Source organism: Dama dama, chromosome 12 (genome assembly GCF_033118175.1).
Source record: "Dama dama isolate Ldn47 chromosome 12, ASM3311817v1, whole genome shotgun sequence".
NCBI lineage: Eukaryota > Metazoa > Chordata > Mammalia > Artiodactyla > Cervidae > Dama > Dama dama.
The window spans coordinates 3518470-3540363 of NC_083692.1; the positions used below are offsets into that span (position 1 = coordinate 3518470).

Consider the following 21894-nt stretch of genomic DNA (forward strand, 5'->3'; position numbering starts at 1 on the left):
GGAGTTGTAGAAAATATCGAGAAATCCTAATTAATTCCAGGAAAGAGTTTCAATGGCTTCTTGATAGCTTACACTATAAAGAAAGAAAACAAGAAAAGGTTTAATCGTTCTGCTTGGGAGAAAATGTACCGGTATTAGGCACAGTTAATGTAAATAATGAGTGGAATAATTCCTAACATTGGCTCTTAACTCTTGTTCTGTTAGGATTCTCTTTGTGATTTCCCTTAGAACGGTAAACACTCATACAATGTTTACCCTGTGCCACGCATCCGTGTTGGTGCTTTACAAACGTCCCTTTATTTGATCCTCCCTGGCAGCCCCCTGAGGGAGGTAGTATTATACCCCCTTTTACAGGTGAGGGCAGAAAGGCCCCCAGAGGTGAAAGGGCTTGGCCAGGCCCACAGGTTTGACTGGGGCTGCAAAGCTTGCCTGCTTGCCCAGCCTGCGGTCTGCCTTCTAAGTGGACGTCGTGGCAGTCAAAAGGAAGAGTGCATCCCTTCTAATGGTCCACCGATGCCTAGGACATCTCCATCAATCCTCCAGCGCTTGGTGGGCGAAGGATTCTAATGCTCTCCGTGCGCTGGGCAGGACTCTGTGCTCGGCCTCTCAGACGTGATGCCGGCGGGTGGTGAGGGTGGACAGCGGTGCTGGGTGAACCGGCGCCCCGCTGGGTGACGCCGCCTCCGTGAACTGCCCTCAGCCTGAGAGGCTGACCTGTTTCCCGAAGGTGCACCTGTTCACTCCGCTCCCTGGACAGGGTGTCAAGTCAGAACGCCTGGGCACTGATTTACAGGGAGAAGCGTCCCTGCCTAGACGTGGTTTGCTGAACCTGGGGATGGGAAGGGAGGCGCTGGAGGATTTGAATGCATGCCCCTGGGAGAACCAGTTGCTCACAGCCAGCCTTCCAGGCTTCCCTGGTGGCTCAGCGGCAGAGAATCCTCCTGCGATGCAGGAGACGCGGGTTCCATCCCTTGGGTCCGGAAGACTCCCTGGAGGAGGAAATGGCAACCCACTCCAGTGTTCTTGCCTGGGAAATCCCATGGACAGAGGAGCCTGGAGGGCTACAGTCCGTGGGGACGCAAAGAGTTGGACACGACTGAGCGGCTCAGTGACAGCATTGGCCGCTGAGGCCCCAGCCTCGAGGCCGGGGTAATGCTGCCAGTGCTCTGGTCTGGCCCAGAGGAAGGTCTTGCCTTTGCGGAGCCTGTAATGAGCCACTACCCCGGTCCCCCTCCCCCTCTGTCAGGCTTCTCTCCCCTTGAGGAAGACCCTGCGTTCTTGAGGTGTGTTAATACAGCCTACCCTGCTGGCTAGGGGCTGGGTGGTCTCTCCCTTTGAGACTAGTGCCTGTGTTAGCGTCTCAGTGGTGTCCGATTCTTTGTGACCCTTTGTGACCCCATGGACTGTGGCCCGCCAGGCTCCTCTGTCCATGGGATTCTCCAGGCAAGAACACTGCAGTGGGTTGCCATTCCCTTCTCCAGGGGATCTTCCTGACCCAGGGATCAAACCCAGGACTCCTGCACTGCAAGGGGATTCTTTACCGTCTGAGCCACCAGGGACGCCCCCATCAGTACCAAGTTAGTTTTTTCTGTTCAAGGAGCGGAGGACAGAACTGTGACCTGCGGGTGACTCCGAGGAACAGATGTGAGCCGCCACACCTGGTTAGGGGCACAGTCAAAGGCCGGGCCCCGCAGGCTTCCTGGGCTCCTCCTGGCTCACCGGCAGGCCCCTCAGAGACAGCAAATCACGTATGGCTTTTCTACACCAGCGTTTGTAGCATTAAATGAGCGGTACCCAGGGAGAGCAGACCGGGTCCTGTGTGCAAAGGCTGCGGGTGTTTGGCGAAGATGCCTTAGAGCAGGGCAGGCGGACGCGGGTGTGTTCTGAGCTGAAGCGAGGTGGCCGGGGGGTGGCCCCTGCTCCCGGAGCCCCGGGCGGGCCGGCTGAGGCAGACGGAGGGCTGGAGCTTCCGCCGCACTCTCAGACTTCACTCAGGGCTGTCTCCTCTGCCGTCGGACCATGCCGGTCCTCTGCCTGAGTCCTCCTTCACGCGGTCTTGGACACCGGGACCCACTCTGCCTCTATCTGTTTCTCTGCAGTTTAATTAGCATCACCTGAACCATCAGTAACATCAAAGGAAAGAGCTGGTCACCGACCTGGACGTTGTGGCTGGAAGGTGACCCAGTGCAGCGTCCCCCTGAAGCCCGTGGACGAGGGCTGCACCCTCAGCTCTGCAGGAACTGAAACACAGCTCTCTGCTCCACGGTGTGACATGCTCCCTGTCCCCGAGCCCTCCCAGGAAGCTCCTGCAGCGGCCAGGGGCCAGGGAGGTCCACCTGGATCAGAGTGGGGCGGGCCGGCCCCGAAGCCGAACTGGGCAGGCAGGATGGTCTCCTGGCTCAGAGACTGTTGGGTCGGACTGCTGAGTTTGCTCTCCGCTCTGCCGCCTCTTACTTGAAGGAATCGCTTTTCTTTTTTTCAAGTTTTTGGCTGAGCCACGTGGCATGCAGGTTCTTCATTCCCTGACCAAGGTTTGAAACTGTGCCCCCTGTCACGGTGGAAACAGTGTCTTAATCACTGGGCTGCCAGGGAAGGCCTGTTAGCTGAGTAACCTTTGGCAGGTCATCTTAAGCATCTTGGAGCCTAGATTTCTCATCTGTAAAATAAGGATAATAGTACCTGCCTCCAAGAGCTGTTGGCCGTCAGAGGAGATAATCCATGAGAAGCTATGAGCCAGGCACATAGTAGGCACCCATGGGGCAGATGTAGGCTGTTTGTGGCCTGAAGTCTATTCAATCCGGGCTAGGAGGGAAGTTGCAAAAGGATGTGAAATTGCAAATATGGAACCAGGTACATGTAAGCCTTTTTTTCCAATGATAAAACACAAAAAGTATATGATTACAAAGCTGACATCCTAAACATCATGAAATCAAAACAAAGTAATGTTAACATATGTCTGTGTGACTTCTCTTCCTACATTTTTTGGACTGTGTACTCCATTTCTTGATGTGATCATTTCTTCAGTGATTTTGGAATGCCACTTTCTCTCTAGAGACCAGCGAGAACGTCTGTCCATTCCTCTGGCATGGTTGTGTCCACTTAAAAAAGTAGTCACAAAAAAAAAAAGAAAAAAAAAAAAGCAGTCACAACCTAGAAGTTGAGAGTTTTATGTTTTATTTGGTGGGAATTTTTCAGACTTCAAGCCCAGGAGACAGTATCTTAGGTGACCCTGAGAAAACTGTTCTGAGGAGGACGGGGGAGGAGTCAGGTTAGACAGAAGTTTGTAGCCAGGGGCGGGTGGTCTGAACAGCACAGATTATTGTTAATTAAGGAAAACCAGATATCTCAAGTGAAGGAATTTAGCTCTTTTCTATGTATGGGAAGATGGAACAGTCTGGGCCTCCTGAAATCGTTCCTTTTGTGTGCATCTCAGCTCTCTGGGGCCAGCATCCTTTGACAGCCACCTCCTGCGTTCCTCGCTCACCTTAGGGAGTGGCAGCCCCAGGGCTGATGGCTCCCCGCCAGCAGGCGTTGCTCTTCCTGGGCTCAGAACTCACATGTGAAGGGTCGGAATCCCTGACCGCTGCGACAGCCTTGTTGATTGATACGGCAGGAAATACCCTGTTCTGTACTTGGTTGGGATTTGTTTTTTATAATTAATAGTTTAGGAAAGAAGCTCTTTTTGCTTCAAAACTGGTTGTTGGTAATGTCATGTAAATTTTTAGGATTATTGTCAGATTTGGGGAAAGCTCTTTCAAGTTTCTTTCAACATGTGAGCTATAAGGTTTCAGGGCATTTTAAGTGTTTCTGTGCAGTGTCTCATTTAAATATGAAGGATGCCCATTCGACACATTTTTGGGGGCCTTCCCGAGCCTTGGATGGGACTTGTGTCACTGAGGGGTGCTGAGGTTTAAGTTTGAATATTTCATGGTAAAATTTCCTGTAAGTTAACAATAAATGTTAACTGGATTATATTTTATTATGTTTATTGACATCTTTTAAATTTTATACTTTTAGATTAACTAAAGAATGAGTTCTCATTGAGACTAAATAGAATCTTAATTAGTTAAATTTTGTGCAAACAGTTATTTGTCCAGAATCATTTGTTGTCTGTCTACTTGGATCAGCCTGTGTCATGCTGACCATCGGGAGCCTTCGATGACGTGAAGCAGATAACGGACAGCTCAATATCTTTATGCAGTAACTACACAATGAGCTAAGCCACTGTGATCATCATCACCTTTCAGTCAGCATCGGATCTGGAAATGGGCACCTGGGGATATAAAGTTCAGATATTGTCCCTCTGGGAGGTTGACATGGGCTTGGCTTCAAGTCAAACTCTGAGACCTGAGTGGGAGTCATCAGTGCAGTTCAGTTGCTCTGTTGTGGCCGACTCTTTGTGACCCCATGGACTGCAGCACGCCAGGCTTCTCTGTCCATCACCAACTCCCAGAGCTTGCTCAGACTCAGGTCCATCGAGTTGGTGATGCCATCCAACCATCTCATCCTCTGTCGTCCCCTTCTCCTCCTGCCTTCAGTCTTTCCCAGCATCAGGGTCTTTTCCAATGAGTCAGTTCTTCACATCAGGTGGCCAAAGTACTGGAGCTTCAGGTTCAGCATCAGTCCTTCCAATGAATATTCAGGACTGATTTCCTTTAGGATGGACTAGTTTGATCTCCTTGCAGTCCAAGGGACTCTCAAGAGTCTTCTCCTACACCACAGTTCAAAAGCATCAATTCTTCAGCACTCAGCTTTCTTTGTAGTCCAACCCTCACATCCATACATGACTACTGGAAAAACCATAGCTTTGACTAGATGGACGTTTGTTGGCAAAGTAATGTCTCTGCTTTTTAATATGCTATCTAGGTTGGTCATATCTTTCCTTCCAAGGAGCAAGTGTCTTTTAATTTCATGGCTGCAATCACCATCTGCAGTGATTTTTGGAGCCCCCAAAAATAAAGTCAGCCACTGTTTCCCCATCTATTTGCCATGAAGTGATGGGACTGGATGCCATGATCTTCAGTTTTTGAATGTTGAGTTTTAAGCCAACTTTTTCACTCTCCTCTTTGACTTTCATCTAGAGGCTCTTTAGTTCTTCTTCACTTTCTGCCATAAGGGTGGTGTCATCTGCATTATCTGAGGTTATTGATATTTCTCCCGGTAACCTTGATTCCAGCTTGTGCTTCATCCAGCCTGGCATTTCACATAATGTACTCTGCATATAAGTTAAATAAGCAGGGTGACAATATACAGGCTTGACGTACAGCTTTCTCAATTTGGAAGCAGTCTGTTGTTCCATGTCCGGTTCTAACTGTTGCTTCTTGACCTCTCAGGAGACAGGTAAGGTGGTCTGGTATTCCCATCTTTTGAAGAATTTTCCACAGTTTGTTGTGATTCACAGAATCAAAGGCTTTGGTGTAGTCAATAAAACGGAAGTAGATGTTTTTCTGGAACTTGCTTGATTTTTCTGTGATCCAGCAGATGTTGGCAATTTGCTCTCTGGTTTCTCTGCCTTTTCTAAATCCAGCTTGAATATCTGGAAGTTCTTGGTTCATGTATTGTTGAAGCCTTGCTTGGAGAATTTTGAGCATTACTTTGCTAGCGTGTGGGATGAGTGCAATTGTGTGATAGTTTGAGCATTCTTTGGCATTGCCTTTCTTTGGGATTGGAATGAAAACTGCTATTTTCCAGTCCTATGGCCACTGCTGAGTTTTCCAAATTTGCTGGCATATTGAGTGCAGCAAATTTCACAGTGTCATCTTTTAGGATTTGAAATAGCTCAGCTGGAAACCTCCACTAGCTTTGTTTGTAGTGATGCTTCCTAAGGCCCACTTGACTTCACATTCCAGGATGTCTGGCTCTAAGTGAGTGATCACACCATCATGATTATCTGGGTCATGAAGATCTTTTCTGTATAGTTCTTCTGTGTATTCTTGTCACCTATTCTTAATAACTTCTGCTTCTGTTAGGTTCGTCCTGTTTCTGTCATGGTTCATCTCAACTCTAGATGACACTTGCTTCCCCTCTAGCTATGAATTCTCTATAATTAATCTCCATTCATGAATTCTGCCTTCATCAATAATGCTCTATTAATGTGGCCAAATTTATACATTCAGGCCTACTTTTCTAAAAGCATTTATGTACTTGGCTGTGTCTGGTCTTTTTGTCTTTTCGTTGTGATCCCGGGGTTCTCGAGGCAAGAATACTGAAGTGGTTTGCCATTTCCTTCTCCAGCGGACCACGTTTTGTCAGTCCTGACTAGCAGGAACGTGCCCTTCCGCCACTCCACGTAGCTCCGCTGTGGCACGGGCGATCTTCCGTCGTCGCGTGTGGACTCTGGTTGTGACACATGGGCACAGTAGTTGCGGTCGTTGAGCCTCATTGTTCTGTAGCACGTGAGATCTTAGTGCCCCAACCAGGAATCGAAGCCACATTCCCTGCATTGCAAGGTGGTTTATTCACCACTGGACCACTGGGGAAATCCCCATTCAGCCATACTTTTCAAATGCTCAATGATAATATTAACTTCATGTTTTTCTCTCAGATCTTTTTATTCCTATCAAGTCCAGCCACTGTTTGGCAAAAAATACTGCTTTCTCTGTTTCTTTTTAGTGAAACACAGTTGATTCACAGTGTTGTATTAGTTTCAGGCGTACATCACAGTGATTCAGTTATACATATATGTTCATAAACATATGGATCTATATTCTTTTTCAGATTCTTTTCCTTTACAGATTATTGCAAAATATTGAGTACAGCTCCCTGTGCTGTATAGTAGTTTCTTGTTCATTATCTGCTTTATATATATATAGTATAGTACAGTGAAAGTCGCTCAGTTGTGTTCGACTCTGTGCAATCCAATGGACTATACAGTCCATGGACTTCTCCAGGCCAGAAAGTGGGTAGCCTTTCCCTCCTCCAGGGGATCTTTCCAACCCAGGGATCAAACCCAAGTCTCCTGCATTCCAGGCAGATTCTTTACCAGCTGAACCACAGTGGAGGCCCAAGAATATTGGAGTAGGGAACCTATCCCTTCTCAAGTGGATCTTCCCAACCCAGGAATCGAACCAGGGTCTCCTACATACCAACTGAGCTATGAGGGAAGCCCAGACTGTGTATATATTAATCCCACACTCCTAATCTATCCCTCCCCTCCTTTTACCCTTTGGTATCCGTAAGTTTTTTCCTATGTCTGTGCAGTCGATTTCTGTTTTGTAAATAGCTTCTTGTTTTTTTTTTTTTTTTTAAGATTAGTGTTCTCTATTTTGTAATGTTAAAGACTTGACTCGGGTAGAAGCATCCGTGGACAGGGAGTCAAGAAGTGGGATCCGTCACTAAGTCCGCGTGGGGATGTGGTGGGATGCTTTGGGTTACAGATGACAGAGAATTCAGCTCAGTCAGTGTCCAGACAAGAGAGGACATGTGTTGGCTCCTGCAGTGAGTGCTGGACCTGCCTGGTCTTCAGGACCTGTCCAGTGCCTTTGGAGCTGAGGATGGGGTCAGTCCAACCCAAACTACAAGACTGCAGAATTCGAGGTGCTCTTGGGAAGGCAGAGGAGAATACACCCCGGAGAGGCTATTACCTGTGTATGTTCTGACCCGTGGCCCTAAGTCACTTCTCCAGGCTTCAGTTATCCCCATACTTACGGGGCTTGCACATTGCCTAGAGCCCCTGCTCTGCAATAAGAGGAGCCGCTGCAATGAGATGCCCATGACCACAATTAGAGAGTAGCCCCTGCTCCCACAACTAGAGAGAGCACATGGGCAGCAATGAAGACCCGGCGCAGCCATAAATAAATAGCTTTTTAAAAAATAAAATAAATTAGGGGGCTTGTCTGAATCCATGAGTGAAGTCCTTCTTAAGCGTCACCTTTCAGGTTTTATTTATTAATTGGTTTTTGTAATGAATGACCAAACCTTTTTCAGGCCAGTACTGTAAAGCTGAGCATGTAATCAGTAAACAAATAGCTCTGTTTAGATAAGTCAGGGCAGTCAGTCTTAATAACGTTCTTCCTACTCAGGAGTTGTAGATTTTCATCTAGAAAAACGGGCAGTGGAGGATGAGAGGGAAGAGCCCCAGAAAATGATTTAGAAACCCTGCTTTTCCTGAGTAAAGCATGTTTTGTCTGTGGCCAGCGTAACTTGGTTGTTCGTTCACAGCAGATCCAGGAAGGTCCAGGCATGGCTTATTTTTTCTCCTCTAACCACTGGAGGCTCAGCTAGGAAGCTGGGATCACAAAGAAGCCACGCGTTTTGATTTGGCTTCAGAGGGAGCTGGGGTTGGCAGAAGCCAGAGAGGGGCTCTAAATGGCAGGGGAATCAGATCCCTGTGGATGTTGAGGGTTTCTTAAGACCGAACGCACAGACCTCAACTTTCTACTTCACCCACTTTTTACGGAGCCTTTGGCCAGTCTGGACTGAGATTCCAGCACTGGCCGCAGGGTACTTTCAAAAAGTATCTGGGGGTGGTTCCTGAGAGAATGAGCTCCTGGGCCTTGGTACCCAACAGCTTTGGGACATGGAGGTGACGTGGTGCTGGAGATGGCAGTGGGCTCTGGGAGGGTGTCCCGTTCTCCATCTCTAGTGTGCAAGGCTGGGTGCAGACTCCAGGGACCTGGGGGGCCCAAGACTGCCTTCGCTGGGGAGTCTTACCCTCCTGTCCAGGATATATGGGAAGAAGTACTACTAATCTAATGAGTAGTACAGTCGGTATATTTTTCTCGTGGCTGGCTCATTTTGGAACATATTTGTAGAGCTGGCAAAGTTGATCTGTGCCTTGATTGAATTCCCTGCAATACAGCTTTGGGAAAATTAGTTCTGGTGTGGTGGTCAGTGGTGTTTCTAAACTGTGCAGACGAAACCTAACTTTGTGTGCAAAGTGAAAGAGTTAAAAAATGGTCTCTGGTCAAATGTCTGTGCTTTGGAAGTGTGAGCTTGAAGGGAAACCATTAGCTCCTTCTCCATGCAGTGGGGTTCGTCTGTTGGATTAGAGGAGGTTACGACGAAGACTGGAGATGGGGAGTAGATTGTTCTATGAGTCGCTTGTTGGACATTTTTATAACTGCTTATTCTTTCTGAGGGTCCATCCACGGGGGAGATGGGGGCAGATTTGGCCTGGCCTCTGGAGTTGTCAACTGTCATATGTTTTTTTCCCCAAAACCTCGTGCTTTATAATTCAGCCAGGAGCGCAGTGCTGGCCTGTGACCATTGCACTGGGACTTTTGGTATTTTGTAGACAGGTTTGTCATTCATCGAATGATGTCCATTTCTGTGTAGGCATCAGGAGCTAAGCCTGTGGAAGTAGAAAGAGTGTCTATGGTCAGTGGTCCATTTGAAAAATGCTATGCAAAAACCAAATCAGAGAAACCCAAAAACCTCTGACTAAGGAGCTCAAGAGGTAGATTGCAAGCAACAAGCTGTCTTCTATGAGCTTGGAAATTAGGTCTTGGATACCCTAAATGGGAGAGGTCAGTGATGAGACGATGGGCGGTGCAGGCCAGAGAGACTTGGGGTGTTCACTTTTCATTCCAGCTCCTAGCGCCAATTATTCACCACCAGCAAGTAACTTCTTTATTTTATATTATTTTATTTATTTCATATTTTGGCTGTGCTGCACAGCTTGCGGGATCTCCGTTCCCCAACTAAACTGAAGTCGGTCACAGCAGTGAAAGCCCCCAATCCTAACCACCAGGCCACCAGGTAACTCCCATCACTTAACTTCTTGACGCCTCCATGTCCTCATCTGTAAAAGAGGATGACAGCCCTCCCTGGGAAGGACCATGGAAGAACACAATAAATACAATAAATACTGCCGCTGAAGCTCCAGGCGTGGTGCCTGGCACGTGGGAAGCGCTGGAGAGCTGGTGTTGTTTTGTATGTTGGGTAGTTCTTTGGATCGCAGTAATTGGGTACTTGGTGTTCATTGTTGTGGCTTTTGTTGTTCAGGTGCCTTGAACATCCGCAGGCAAAACCTACTGTCCTTTGGGCCTCAGGACGGTGAGGAGTAAGGAGCTGTGAGGAGGGCCTCTGGACCAGTGGGTCTCCCTGTCTGTCAGACTGGTTACTAGGGAAGGGCCCCATGTGGCTTGGTTTTCCCGCCCTTCCACAGACGGGTGACAGAAGTCTAGTCAGCGGGGAGCTGTAGAGACACTGAGACTTTACCGGGACGCCGTTTTAGACGTCGCCATTTCTTGGGATGGAATCGGGCTTTCACACATTTGATGCAGACAATGACAGCAAATCTGTAGGAACTCTCGTGCACAGAGAACCAAAAGAATGGCTTCCTACCCGACACAGAAATGTGGGTAAAATCACACAAACACGAAAAACCCCCAGACTGCTGTCTGTAGGTGGCAAAGTACTTTGCTATCAATATGGCAGGACTCCTCTTGCTTTGAAAAGAAAAACTTGCTTTGCATTTCAGACAGCGGAAATGGCCGGACCAGTCTTTAGTTCGCGGGCTAGAAACTGAAAACAACGTGAAAGGTTTTCCTTAAATGGAGACACAGCTTGGCCGGGTCTCAGGTTGAAGTTCAAGCCCGGGTCTCAATTGGCCTTGCACGGGGTGCTTCTCATATGTTATGCAAGCTTCCTCTGCCTAGACCGGGGAATCATTCATTTTTTTTCCCCCTGTAATCTCGAGGTGTGTACAGGGCACGACCGAGCCTCAGACCTTTCTGCTTTCACTTTTGGTTGTTCAGAACCTCCATCTGGCGATATTTGACTATGAGTGTTTTCTGTGGCTTTTCTGTGGCTCCTGTTCAAAGTATTCAAAGCAGTTTAAAAATACATAATGTTCAGCGATCTGACCAAGAACTAATGTAAGTACTTATTTGAGGACTATTTTTGAAAAAGAAAAAATAAAAAAACCTATTAGATTTGAACCTCTTTAACTTTTACTGCGTCTTGGAAATAGATACTAAGGTTTTTAAAAAAAGGTCTGAAAAATACAGGACTTCTTCTCCAGAGTCATAATGCTTGGAGTGGTGACAGTAGCTGCAAACAGCAGTTTGTAAAAACAGAAGAGCCAAAATTCTTTATTTAATATTAAACAGGAAACTGAAAGCAGTGTGCAGCAATGTGGTGGGTTTCCAACAAACCTGCTGCTGGGTTTATCTTCACTGAGCAGCCAAAATGAGACATTTCCCCTTTTATTCTTTGAGTTTTCATGAAAATCTCCACCAAAACATGACCACTGGAAGCAGGTTCTGTCTTGTTAGATTTTAAAACAAGCAGTTTCCACTAGAACCTAGGGAAATTTGGAAGCTAGTTGCCAACCTCTCCGAGAGAGTAAAATGCACTTTTGTTTCGCCTTTGTGCAGGGCTGTCACTCACCCAACATGTGCATCTGAATATTCTTTCCGAAGACCTGGGCTTCATTTTAAGGTCAGCCTTCAATTTCGAGAGAATATAATTTGCTGCTATTTTTAGAGCATCATGATTGCTCGTAATAACTAATGGAAAAAACTCTACAGAGAAATAAATGTGTAACAGCTGTGGCTGCTTAAACTTGATTAAAGGCAGTGAAAAAAAAAAAAAAGTAAACAGAAGAACGAATGTGACAATGGACGGAGGGAGAGACAAGTGCCCCTCATTGTGAAAAGTTTTACAGACATAACTCGCTCTTCTTTGGAGGCCAGCGGTGTCTGTGTTTAAAGTTTACTTTACTGTTTGTCTTGAGTGGGATCAGTGTTGTAGTGAATAATTTATAGGCAGCATGAATGAGCTCATTAGTCACCTTTTCAGACTTTAAATGAGTTTTGTGGTTGTCATTACTCGAGCCTTCTGTTCAGCCGCCGAGCAAAATGACAGTTTGGCAGTTGGCTGCCTTGTTGTTGGGCAGCCTGCCCCCCGTTCAGGTCTGCACTGCCTTTGTGTTTCCTTGAAACCTTCCCCTTCTCTCCCTGCACGGGCCTGGGGGCTCTCATGTTTCAGATGCCTTTTGCACCCCCAGTTTAAATGAGTTTTTCGGGGATTAAAAAAAAAATCTTCTAGTTGTGTCTGCCAGAGAGAATGCCATAGATGGAGTGAGCTTTTTTCCTCCCTAGCAACTCCTGTGTATGATTCCCTTTGTGCTTGGTTTGATCTTTAGGTTCTCCAACAGCAATGAGCTCTGGAGTCCTGGATGGACGGCTGAGCTGGGCTCTCACACGGGGGCAGGCGCTGCAGGCCGGGAGATGTCACTGGAGTCTGGAGGGGAGAGGGGTGTGTCGGAGTCGGTTTTCATCGTTCAAGTCCTTAGCATCCATGTGCTATGGGTGTGTGTGGTTGAAGAAACTTATTCCAGCAAATCTGCCTGGCTGGATTATCAAGACCAAAGAGAACCATGTTTTTCCTACAAAGAGGTCGACCAGATGACCTTTCAGGAACCCAGCCAACTGGGGGTCCACATCATTGGGAATGGCCATTGCTTCTTCCCCAGCTCTACATCCTCCCAGTCCTAGGTCATTAAGAGAAAGTTGAATGGTTGCAGTTGCCTCCTCACCGTGCACTTAGAGACTTATGGTGGTGGTGGTGGGGGAGGGGAGCTGGTACATGGGGAGGAGGAGCCTGGGCATGCCAAGAGCAGGTGGGGTCTCTTTGGAACCGATGTCATGATGTTCATCCCTCCCTTTGACCTTGGCCAGGGGAGCCTCCGGAGAGCTCTGGGACTGGACTCCATCCGGACGTCCAGGGCTCTGTGACATGCCCACCTTGGCTGGCCCTCGATCACCTCTGCTGGCACTCCTGGGGCATGGATGCTTGCATGGGGAGTCTCAGCCAACCGCCTGGACCCCCGTGTTAAGGCCCCTCTGACATTAGCTATGAGCAACGGGCACCCGCGCCTGCCGTCAGCGGTGTGGGCAGTGCCTGCTTCCGGGAGCCACACTGCTAGCCAGCTGGCCCAGCACTGTGTGGGCACAGAGGAAGGATGCTCTGGGCTCCTCTCTGGAAGAAATGCCAATTTAGAAAGGACGCCTGGTTGTCCAGGGGCCAAATCTTTGGAGCCAGTCAGAGTCACATGTCTTTGAGTATAGAGAAATGAGGTTTGCACCCACAGAAAGACAGCAATCCATTTGACTGCTTCCTCCTCAGTCTCCCCCCTCCCCCTGTACGGGATGGAGCGCACACATGCACTCAGGCCTCACACTTTATGGGCACGTTTTGCTTGTATCTGAATCACAATGTTAAAGGCACAAGAGAGGCTATTTTTGGAAGAAGGAGGGTTTTCAAAACTGAAAGTGTCGGTGAACTGTTCTACCCAGTAGAGAAGAGACTTCAGGGTTGGCTGTCGTAATAAACTGAGTAAGTTGCTTCTCTTTGTCAAAGAGCTTTGTCCAGCAGGGAAATAGGCTGGTAATCGTTTTACTGTATGTAGTGTTCCCCAGAGAGTCCAGAGAGTTCCCCAGATTTGGAGCTTCTATGGTACTTTGTTTTAAAAAGACAATCTCAAGGCAGAAGCATCTATTGTTTTCTTTCACATCCCTCTGAAAAAGTAAAGTGAGAGAAGTTATTTCTTGGCATGGTTAGGACTGTGGCAGACCTAGTCACCGAAAGCCATGAGACTGTGGTGCTTGGTGTACTTGTTGGCAGAGAGGAAAACAATAAATGCTCTCAAAAATGCTGGCGGAGAAGAGGGTCAATGATGCTACTTTTCTTTTACTAATCCGTACAGTTATTAGATGGGCTTCCCAGATGGCTCAGTGGTAAAGAACCCACCTGCCAATGCCGGAGACGCGGGCTCGATCCCTGGGTCGGTAAGATCCTCTGGAGAAGGAAATGGCAACGCCCTCTAGTATCGTGCCTGGAGAATCCCACGGACAAAGGAACCTGGTGGGCTACAGTTCATGGGGTTGCAGAGTTGGTCATGACTTAGTGACTAAACGACATGGTAAATAGATACCAGTTTAAGAGAGGGATAAAAAAAAGAGCATTTTTTCCCTAAGTGATTGATATTTTTGATTACCACTAATGCCACATGCTGTGAGCAGAGAGAAGTATAAGACAAGGTCCTTGCCTCTCAAGGCGCGTGACGTCTGTTTGACACTCGGCAGCTGGCTGACTTGTTGTTTTCTATCATACAGGGACACCGCACCATACTGATTAGGACACACACGCTGAACTTTGTCTTTGTGCAAGTGGTCCTTTTTCATTCAGTTTAAAAGCTCCCTTTTGCCTTCCCCTTCCTGGTCACAAGTCTTCCTCTCTTGCACCCCACTGCTCCTGGCCTCCACATCCTTGACCCCTAAGAGGTTCTTTAAGAACTTGTAAGATTTCTTTGTAATCACAAAAGCAATACTTGTGGTGCTTTCGTGGCCTTTCGTGGACATGCACAGAGTGGCAACGAATTTGAGTCATCCAGCACACACACCCCCAGCTGAGAGGGAACCAAGCAGCTCTCCCCTTTTCTGTGTCCGCTTTCCTGCTGTAAACAAATGTCCTTTGAAATGTCTCTTTGGTGTTATCTGTGTGTTGGTGGCTTTGCTGTTTGAAGCGGTACCGGCTCAGCGTGCTGCAGTCCCGTCTTATGCTCGTAAGCGCTAGGGACCGACTGCCATCTGGACAAAAGACTAGCTTTTCTTGTGTTTGATAAGCTTTGTTTAGACATGAGTTCTAGTGCTGGTGGCTGTGAGTTCAATGTTAATGAATCAGCATATATATAAATATGTATTTATAGTACATAAGGTATCTTTGAGTGCAATCAGAGAAAATAAGATAGCATATGGATCACTTAAAGAACAGGTGGTGACCAGTGACTTGCAGGAACCTAACCCTAGATCTCCTCTAGGAGCAGGGGTGAGTATTTGCTAATTCGGTGTCTGACTGAATCCTGAGAGTTGACTGTAGCTAAATGGAATCCAGGCGCTCAGAGGGGCAGCCTCTTTTAGGACATGCTTCTGACTGCAGGGAATATTCCCGAAAAAGCAGAAGTAGTTCTGGCCACGCAGAGTGCCTCAGCTCAGCACAGATTTTTCTATCGGGTTTGGAAAAAACCTTAAAAAAAGGTGTAACCACATTTGGTCTCGTAGAAGCATAAGTTGTTATAGACCATCCATCTGGAAACGGAGTAAATTCTTAATTCAGGAGTATTTTCCCTCGTCTTTGAACCTATGTAAGAGTTTGTGGGAAATGTTTGATACCCAAAACCAATAAATTGAAAGCTTTCCCCCAGCCAGACAACAGACCCCATTACGCAGGGTATAATATTTGTTATACTTAGCAATTCTCTTATTTGCTGGGAGCACCAGCCTTTTCAGAAAGGGATCATTTTGTCCCTTCTGATTGAAAAGATCACAAAATGCTTCAATTTGGTGAAAAGCTTTGCCAACGTATCTATTTTCCCCCAAACTCTTACATTATGAAATGTTTGCAAATGGTTTCACACATACAGTATATAAGAATGTGAAAGTGATTCAGAAAAGGGAAAGCTTTGCTTAAAACCACTGGAAAATGCAGAAAGAAGGGAACACAGGGAACAGGGGTGAGTGTGGCCTGTGTAATTTAACAGCATACCTCTAATACCTCTAGACTCCTTTTTGGCAGCTTCCAAGTTTCCACAACTTTAAACAATGTCCTAACAAAATTCTCCAGAAAACGCTGTTGCATATTTCAGTGCTTTCACTCAATACATATTGACTGAGTGTCTTCTGCGTGTCAGACACTGGAGTGAGTGCTTGTGTACATTGCTGAATAAAATAGGCACGACTCTGGCTTTCATGGAGCTTATTATCTCATGGGGGTACTCAGTCTGGTGGGGAAGTTTACTGTCTTGTTTAGGTATCTCCTTAGGATAAATTCCTAGAAGCTGGAAATTGAGTCAGTGGCCACGCTTACTTACATTTTAATTCAGCTCATCAGACGGCCCTCTTAAACAGTTATACCAAGTCAAGTCCCTTTGACACCCTCACTGACATTGGTATGCTTATTCTTTTTAAGTCTGTGCCAATCTGATAGATGAAATGAGCTCTCACAATTGCTTGAATTGGCATTTCTGTGATTTCTTTTTTTAAAACTGAAGTTGTGTATCTTTGCATGGGTATATTTCCATTTATGTTTCTCCTCTTGTGAATTTGTCCCTTTTCTCATTAGGGTGATAATTTTCTCATTGAGCTGTAAGAGTTATAGATTTAAAATATTAACCTTTCTTCATATGTATGACAAATGGTTGTTTTTTAATCTTTTTGTCTTTGAACTTGATTCATGACCTCTGGTCCTACACACAAAGTTTGAATTGTTTTGTAGTCAAATGTGTCAATATTTTCCTTTTCATTTATTTACTTAACAAAACTAGCTCCAGGCGCCGGACACTCACTGTTGTATGTATTTTATGAGCACCCATTCATTTGATCTTCGTCACAACCCTATGAAGTGGGTCTTGCCTATGTCCTCTATTTCCCCCGCCCCACACTATTTTAAGATGAGGAAACCAGGTGGAGAAAAAGAAGTTCCGTACCTTGATTTGATTAAGGTTACCCAGCTAGTATGTGGTGAAGTGAGAATACAAACCTCGTCCCAGGCCACTAAGCCACATCAGCTATGGTCCTGGTATCAGGCTTTGTGTGTGTTTGTTTGTGGTTGCTTCAAAAATGCTCACTGAATCTTCCCCATCTTTTTTTTTTTTTTTTCCCAATATTTATTTATTTGACTGCACAGGGTCTTAGCTGTGGCACGTGGACTCTCAATTGAGGCACATGGGATCTAGTTCCCGGACCAGGGATTGAACTTGTGCCCCCTGCATTGGGAGCGTGGAGTCTTAGCCACTGGACCAGCAGGAAAATCCCTAGACTTCCCCATCCTTGAGGGCAAGTACCACATCTTTTATTTCTCCCAGTGCCCTCCATACAGTATTGGGCAGAGTGTAGCTAGATGCTTATGAATAAATACGTTCTGACTGAATGAGGTGACTACATCTGGATTCTGGATCATCAGATCACACTTTTGTTCATGCTCGAAGAGGAGCTGACAGGTTCGATATTTTCCCTGTTGCCCCCCGCAGGTGACTTGGTACGCTCCCTCTGGCGCCTGCGCTAATGAACGTCCCTCTCCGAGGTCAGCGGTACTTCCCCTTACTCCACAGCCTCCCTTCCCTCCTCAGATAAGCCTCCTGACGCTCCTTCCTGCTGGAGAAAGTCTAATGAGCATTTTCCTAGGCGCCACTCTTCAGAATCTGTCATATAAACACCAAGAACGCACAAGAGGAAAACCCCAAGAGGGGATGACCGGGAAGCCCAAAGAAAGCTTGATCAGGCCTTTGACACTCACCTAGAGATGGAAAGTCTTCCAGCTGTGATCCTGGGGATCTCTTCCTTCTGCACAGGAGGGAAGGAAGTGAGGAACTGTTTTACTGTTGCGAACGGCATTCTCACATGCTAACTCAAAGAGACTTAGCCAACCCACGACCAAGGAGCTATCTTTGACCATCATCTCTCCTCCTCTCATATTTAGTCATTTGATGGATTCACTTGGTTCTTCCCTTGAAGCCTCTTGTGCATTCATTTTTTTTCCAGTCTCCCTGACTATTCTCGAATTTAGTGGTTCCCAAAGTGTGGTCCTTGGACCAGCAGCAGCACCTGGGAGCTTGTTCAGTTCAGTTCAGTTCAGCCGCTCAGTCGTTTCCGACTCTTTTCGACCCCACCAGGCTCCTCTGTCCATGGGATTTCCCAAGCAGGAATACTGGAGTGGGTTGCCATTTTCTTCTCCAGGGGATCTTCCTGACCCAGGGATTGAACCCAGCTCTGCCGCATTGTAGGCAGACGCTTTACTGTCTGAGACACCAGGGAAGTCATTAGAAATGTGTTGGGTGCTTATTGTAGAAAATTTGGAAAATATAGACAAATGTGAAAGAAGCAGCCCAAAACAAAAATTACTGTGTAACTCTAACACTTAGAGGGAAACACTATTTTAATATTTTAACCTTTTTTTCTTACTAAGAAACATTAAAAAAGATAATCTTTATTCCATTCTGTATGGATTGTGCTCAGTCACTTCAGTTGTGTCCAACTTCGTGTGACCCTATGGACTATATATATATAGCCTGCCAAGCTCCTCTGACCGTAGGATTCTACACACAAGATTATTGGAGGGGGTTGCCATGCCCTCTTCCGAGGATCTACCAGACTCAGGGATCGAACCCGAATCTCCTACGTTTCCTGCATTGGCAGGTAGGTTCTTTACCACTAGCACCACCTGGGAAGACTTTTGTATGGATTATGGATTATGTATGGATTTTGTGTGGACTTCCCTGTAGCTCAGATGGTAAAGAGTCTGCCTGCAGTGCGCAAGACCCGGGTGTGATCCCTGGGTGCGGAAGATCCCCTGGAGAAGGGCATGGCAGCCCACTCCAGTGTTCTTGCCTGGAGAATCCCATGGACAGAGGAGGCTGGTGGGCAACAGTCCACAGGGTCACAAAGAGTTGGGCATGACTGAGCCACTAACACTCCTACTATGTGTTTTGGTCTTCCATTTCTTTCTTTCCTTTCCCCAGTCTTGTCTTGGATCCATGATCCTATTGCTCTTCTTTTTTAAAATCGAAGGATATTTGACCTATAACACGTGTGGGTCTAAGGTGTGCGGCATACTCATTTGGTCCGTTTATACTGAAGCATGATCACCATTATAGCGTTAGCTAATCCCTCTACTGTGTCACATAATGATCATTTCTTCTAGTGTTGGGAATAATTAAGATCTAGTCACTTAGCGGGTTTAATGCTTATGATACAGTTCTGTTGTCTGTAAGCATTGTGCCCTTATGAGGGCTCTAGGACTTATTCACCTCCTGGAGGCAAGCTGTTCTTTTTAAGGCGTATTCCTGACAGAGCAACTTCTGGATTCAAAACAACTCAATGAGTTCTTCTTGGCCTCTGATCCCTGCACATAAACTGCTCACCTTCGCATTCAGGGAGTTTTGTGATGGGATGTTTCCACTCTTCTCCGCTAACACACCTGTTCTGTAAAGCGTGGAGACTGTATCCCTGGTACCTAACTACGCCACACGCTCGGTGGGCACCCAGTCTGTTTGTTCAGGGAACGAGTGCATGTTCTGATAGCGTCGCGTCATCGGTGACCCGTGTACGCGTGCCGTTCATTTCTCCTGGCTGAAAATGCAGTTTGTGCTGTGGTGCTTTCTCAAAATGCACACGGCTGGTCTGTCCCAGGAGATTCCGACCCACTGGGCGTGGCTCCCCAGGCATGCCTACCTGAGAGGCTCAGGTCTAGAACGTCGCTTCCCCGTTTCAAACACGGGCCTGTGTTTATTAGACAGTCTCCCTTCACAGCCGTCTCCCCTCCCCTCCAGGGTCCTGTCGTCCCAGGTGGTCACACCACACCTTCTGTCTCCGCTGGGAGGAGGGGATGGCCGGAGGGCAGAGTGACCCGAATCAGGCCAAGTCAGTCAGATTCTCCCCTGGGAACCCGACGGTGTGGTGGAAGGCGGACGTGGGCGAAGGCAGTGGGTGCTGGCACTCAGAAGGTCCTTTGCCTTTGGTGCTGGCAGCCGTGTGTGGTCCTAAGTAAGCAGAGGAGGCCGGCCTTCCGGGAGGAGAGGGGAACAGACACATAGTGGGAAGCAGGGAAGACAGCGAGGTCTCAGAGGGAAGGAGCCGGAGGAAACCGTCCGACGACGCTCCAGTTACCCGCAGCCAGCTGTGCGGCCGGCGCTGACTCAGCCTCCCATTCGGGTACCCTTTTCCCCAGTCAGTTTGAGGATCCTGTTGAGAAGACCGTCTTTCCAGACCTGCCTCAGATTCCTCCTCATGTTTGAATGTCCCTCAGGAGACATTCCCTCGGGGATTGCCAGGTGGCAGTAGTGGTAAAGAGTCCACCTGCCCATGCAAAAGGTGTGGGAGACTCGGGTTTGCTCCCTGGGTCAGGAGGACTCCCCTAGAGGCCGACATGGCCACCCACTCCAGGATTCCTGCCTGGACAATCCCATGGACAGAGGAGTCTGGTGGGCTACAGTCCATGGGGTCGCAAGCGTCGGACACGACTGAGCGACTCAGCCCGCACGCAGGTCTTCTCAGACGCGGCGCTCTCCCACTGCATTTCCTCAGTTGTTGCGGCCTCAGGAGGGATCGTGGGGCTTTACAGAAGTAATCAGGTTGGCCGAATAACCCGGGATGGGGGGGGGACCTTCCTGGTCCAGGGCAGAGAACCATGCTGGAGAAGAAATCGGAGAACACCAAGGCTGGGGGGCGTTCCTCTCCGCAGAGGAGGAACCTGGGGTCCCACGAGGACTTGGGGGGGGCGTCCCACGAGGACTGGGGCCTGACCGGGCTAGCACCCTAGTGCTCTCAGCCTGGGTGGGGCTGCACGAGGGTCCTATCGTCCCCAGTCCGGGACCAGGTGGTGCCCAGAGTGAGTTCTAGCGTGCACATAGGATTCTGATTGGGAAACGGCGCTCTAAACAGTCCACTTGTCTCTCTGAGACTTGTCAGGCTCTAAGGCTCAAGGGTGTTTCCCGAAAGCTCACAAAGGGAATGAGGTTGTTCCTGAGCGAATCTGGCTCCTGACCTGCTTCGTCCGGGAGCAGGTCCCACAGCCAGGGGTCTCTGGAGTGACAAGATGGGGAGACCCCTCTCCGCCTCCCGCCGGCTCTTGGCAAACGTCTGGGTCCCCCCTTCAGACAGAGGCGCCACCGGGCGCATCCGCCCCTCCCTCCGCAGGCGTCACACCTTCTCACAGCGGAAGAGCGAGATGAGGAAACAAGCTGGAGAATGGAAGAAACCAGAAGCCGCCAAGGGAAAGAGGCGAGCTCGGGGAAGGCAGCTTCCCTCCCGGGCTCCACCCGCCGCTCAGGGCTGCTTCTGGCCCAGAGCTCGCTGCGTCTCCAAGTTTTGGTTCACGTCGGGTGGCTGGTTCAGACAAGGCGCTTGTGCAATAGCCACGTGCTCACGGCCCTTCCTTCTGAGCGCTGAGCAGGAACGGGGCGCCGCCGGCTGGGAACACCTGCCGCCCCTACTTCCCGAAGAGACGTCCAGTTCCACTGTGAGTGCTGCGGGGACTGGCGTGGAAGGGGTGCACCCAGGACGGCTATTTCTCCCTCTCCAAGCCAGCACGGGCATTGGTGACCGACAGGGAGGCCTGGCGGGCTGCGGTCCACGGGGTCGCAGAGAGTCGGGCACAACTGAGCGACTGAACTGAGCTGAAGCCAGCACGGGGCTGGACCAGGGTCTCTTGGTTCCTTTGAGGAGCCTCGACTGACAGGCTGATGGAGGTTCGCGGACAAGACCGAGCTCCTGTCCTGTTTCTGTCCCCACCTCTGACCTTCAGAATCCCGCGCTCAGGACTTGGGATACACCTAGTTTGCCCCTCTTGCCACAGGCCTTTTGCTTAGTGACTTGGGGTAGACCGAGCGCTCGGTAATTAAAGGGGTGGGGCCGGGTGACCTCTGCTGCCCCGGGCCATCAAGGCTGAATCACCTCCCAGGTGGGTGGGATTTGCCTTCCCAGGCTAAGCAGTAAGGCCTGCGGGTGAGTGTCCTGCTGAAAACTTACCACCCACCTTCTTGTAACTCTGCGAGGGGGAATGACTCCTCAGATGGATCGGAGTTTCCTTAAGTCTTTGGAAATTAAAACGGTTCTGGAACCCGTGGGATTTTTCTCCCCCTTTGGCTAAGTTACAAGGTGCTGCCAGCTGGAGGGCCTTCTCACTGGTTTTTCTGCAGTTTTCCAAGCGCTCAAGAGGTCCTGGCCTCTGGTTCAGGTAGACGGGGAGAGGTGGCCGGCAGCCGACTGCTGTTTCCTTCTGTAGAGGAATCGACTGATTTGGTTTCAGGGCGTGGGAGGGGGCGGTGGGAGGCGGGGGTGCAGTCCTATTTTTATTTAAGTCACCACTAGGGTGACCTCTGGGACTCCCCCCTCAGTCCCTCCAAAGGCAGCTGCCTGGCGCGGCTGCAGAGGCGGGTGGCCCACCTTCGGA

At 48.5% G+C, this 21894-nt stretch overlaps 1 protein-coding gene and 1 long non-coding RNA gene across 10 annotated transcripts in view; one reads left to right on the forward strand and one right to left on the reverse strand.

Moving 5' to 3' along the window:
• FOXN3 (forkhead box N3) overlaps positions 1-21894 on the forward strand; it is a 432012-nt gene that overhangs the window by 150319 nt on the left and 259799 nt on the right. For 2 of the 9 annotated variants that reach the window (XM_061156461.1, XM_061156463.1), the window contains exon 3: positions 11322-11385. The exons of 6 other annotated variants lie outside the window; for them this stretch is intronic. The gene's annotated coding sequence lies outside the window, so the exon portion shown is untranslated. Of the gene's footprint in view, positions 1-11321; positions 11386-20938; positions 20962-21894 lie in introns of those variants that run through there. One more of the 9 variants, XM_061156466.1, reaches the window with a different exon arrangement.
• On the reverse strand, positions 7960-21768 carry LOC133065941 (uncharacterized). Its single transcript, XR_009695042.1, has 3 exons — positions 21478-21768; positions 17242-17288; positions 7960-9292 (listed from the first exon to the last, which is right to left on the reverse strand). It is a non-coding gene; the product is annotated as an uncharacterized LOC133065941 (long non-coding RNA).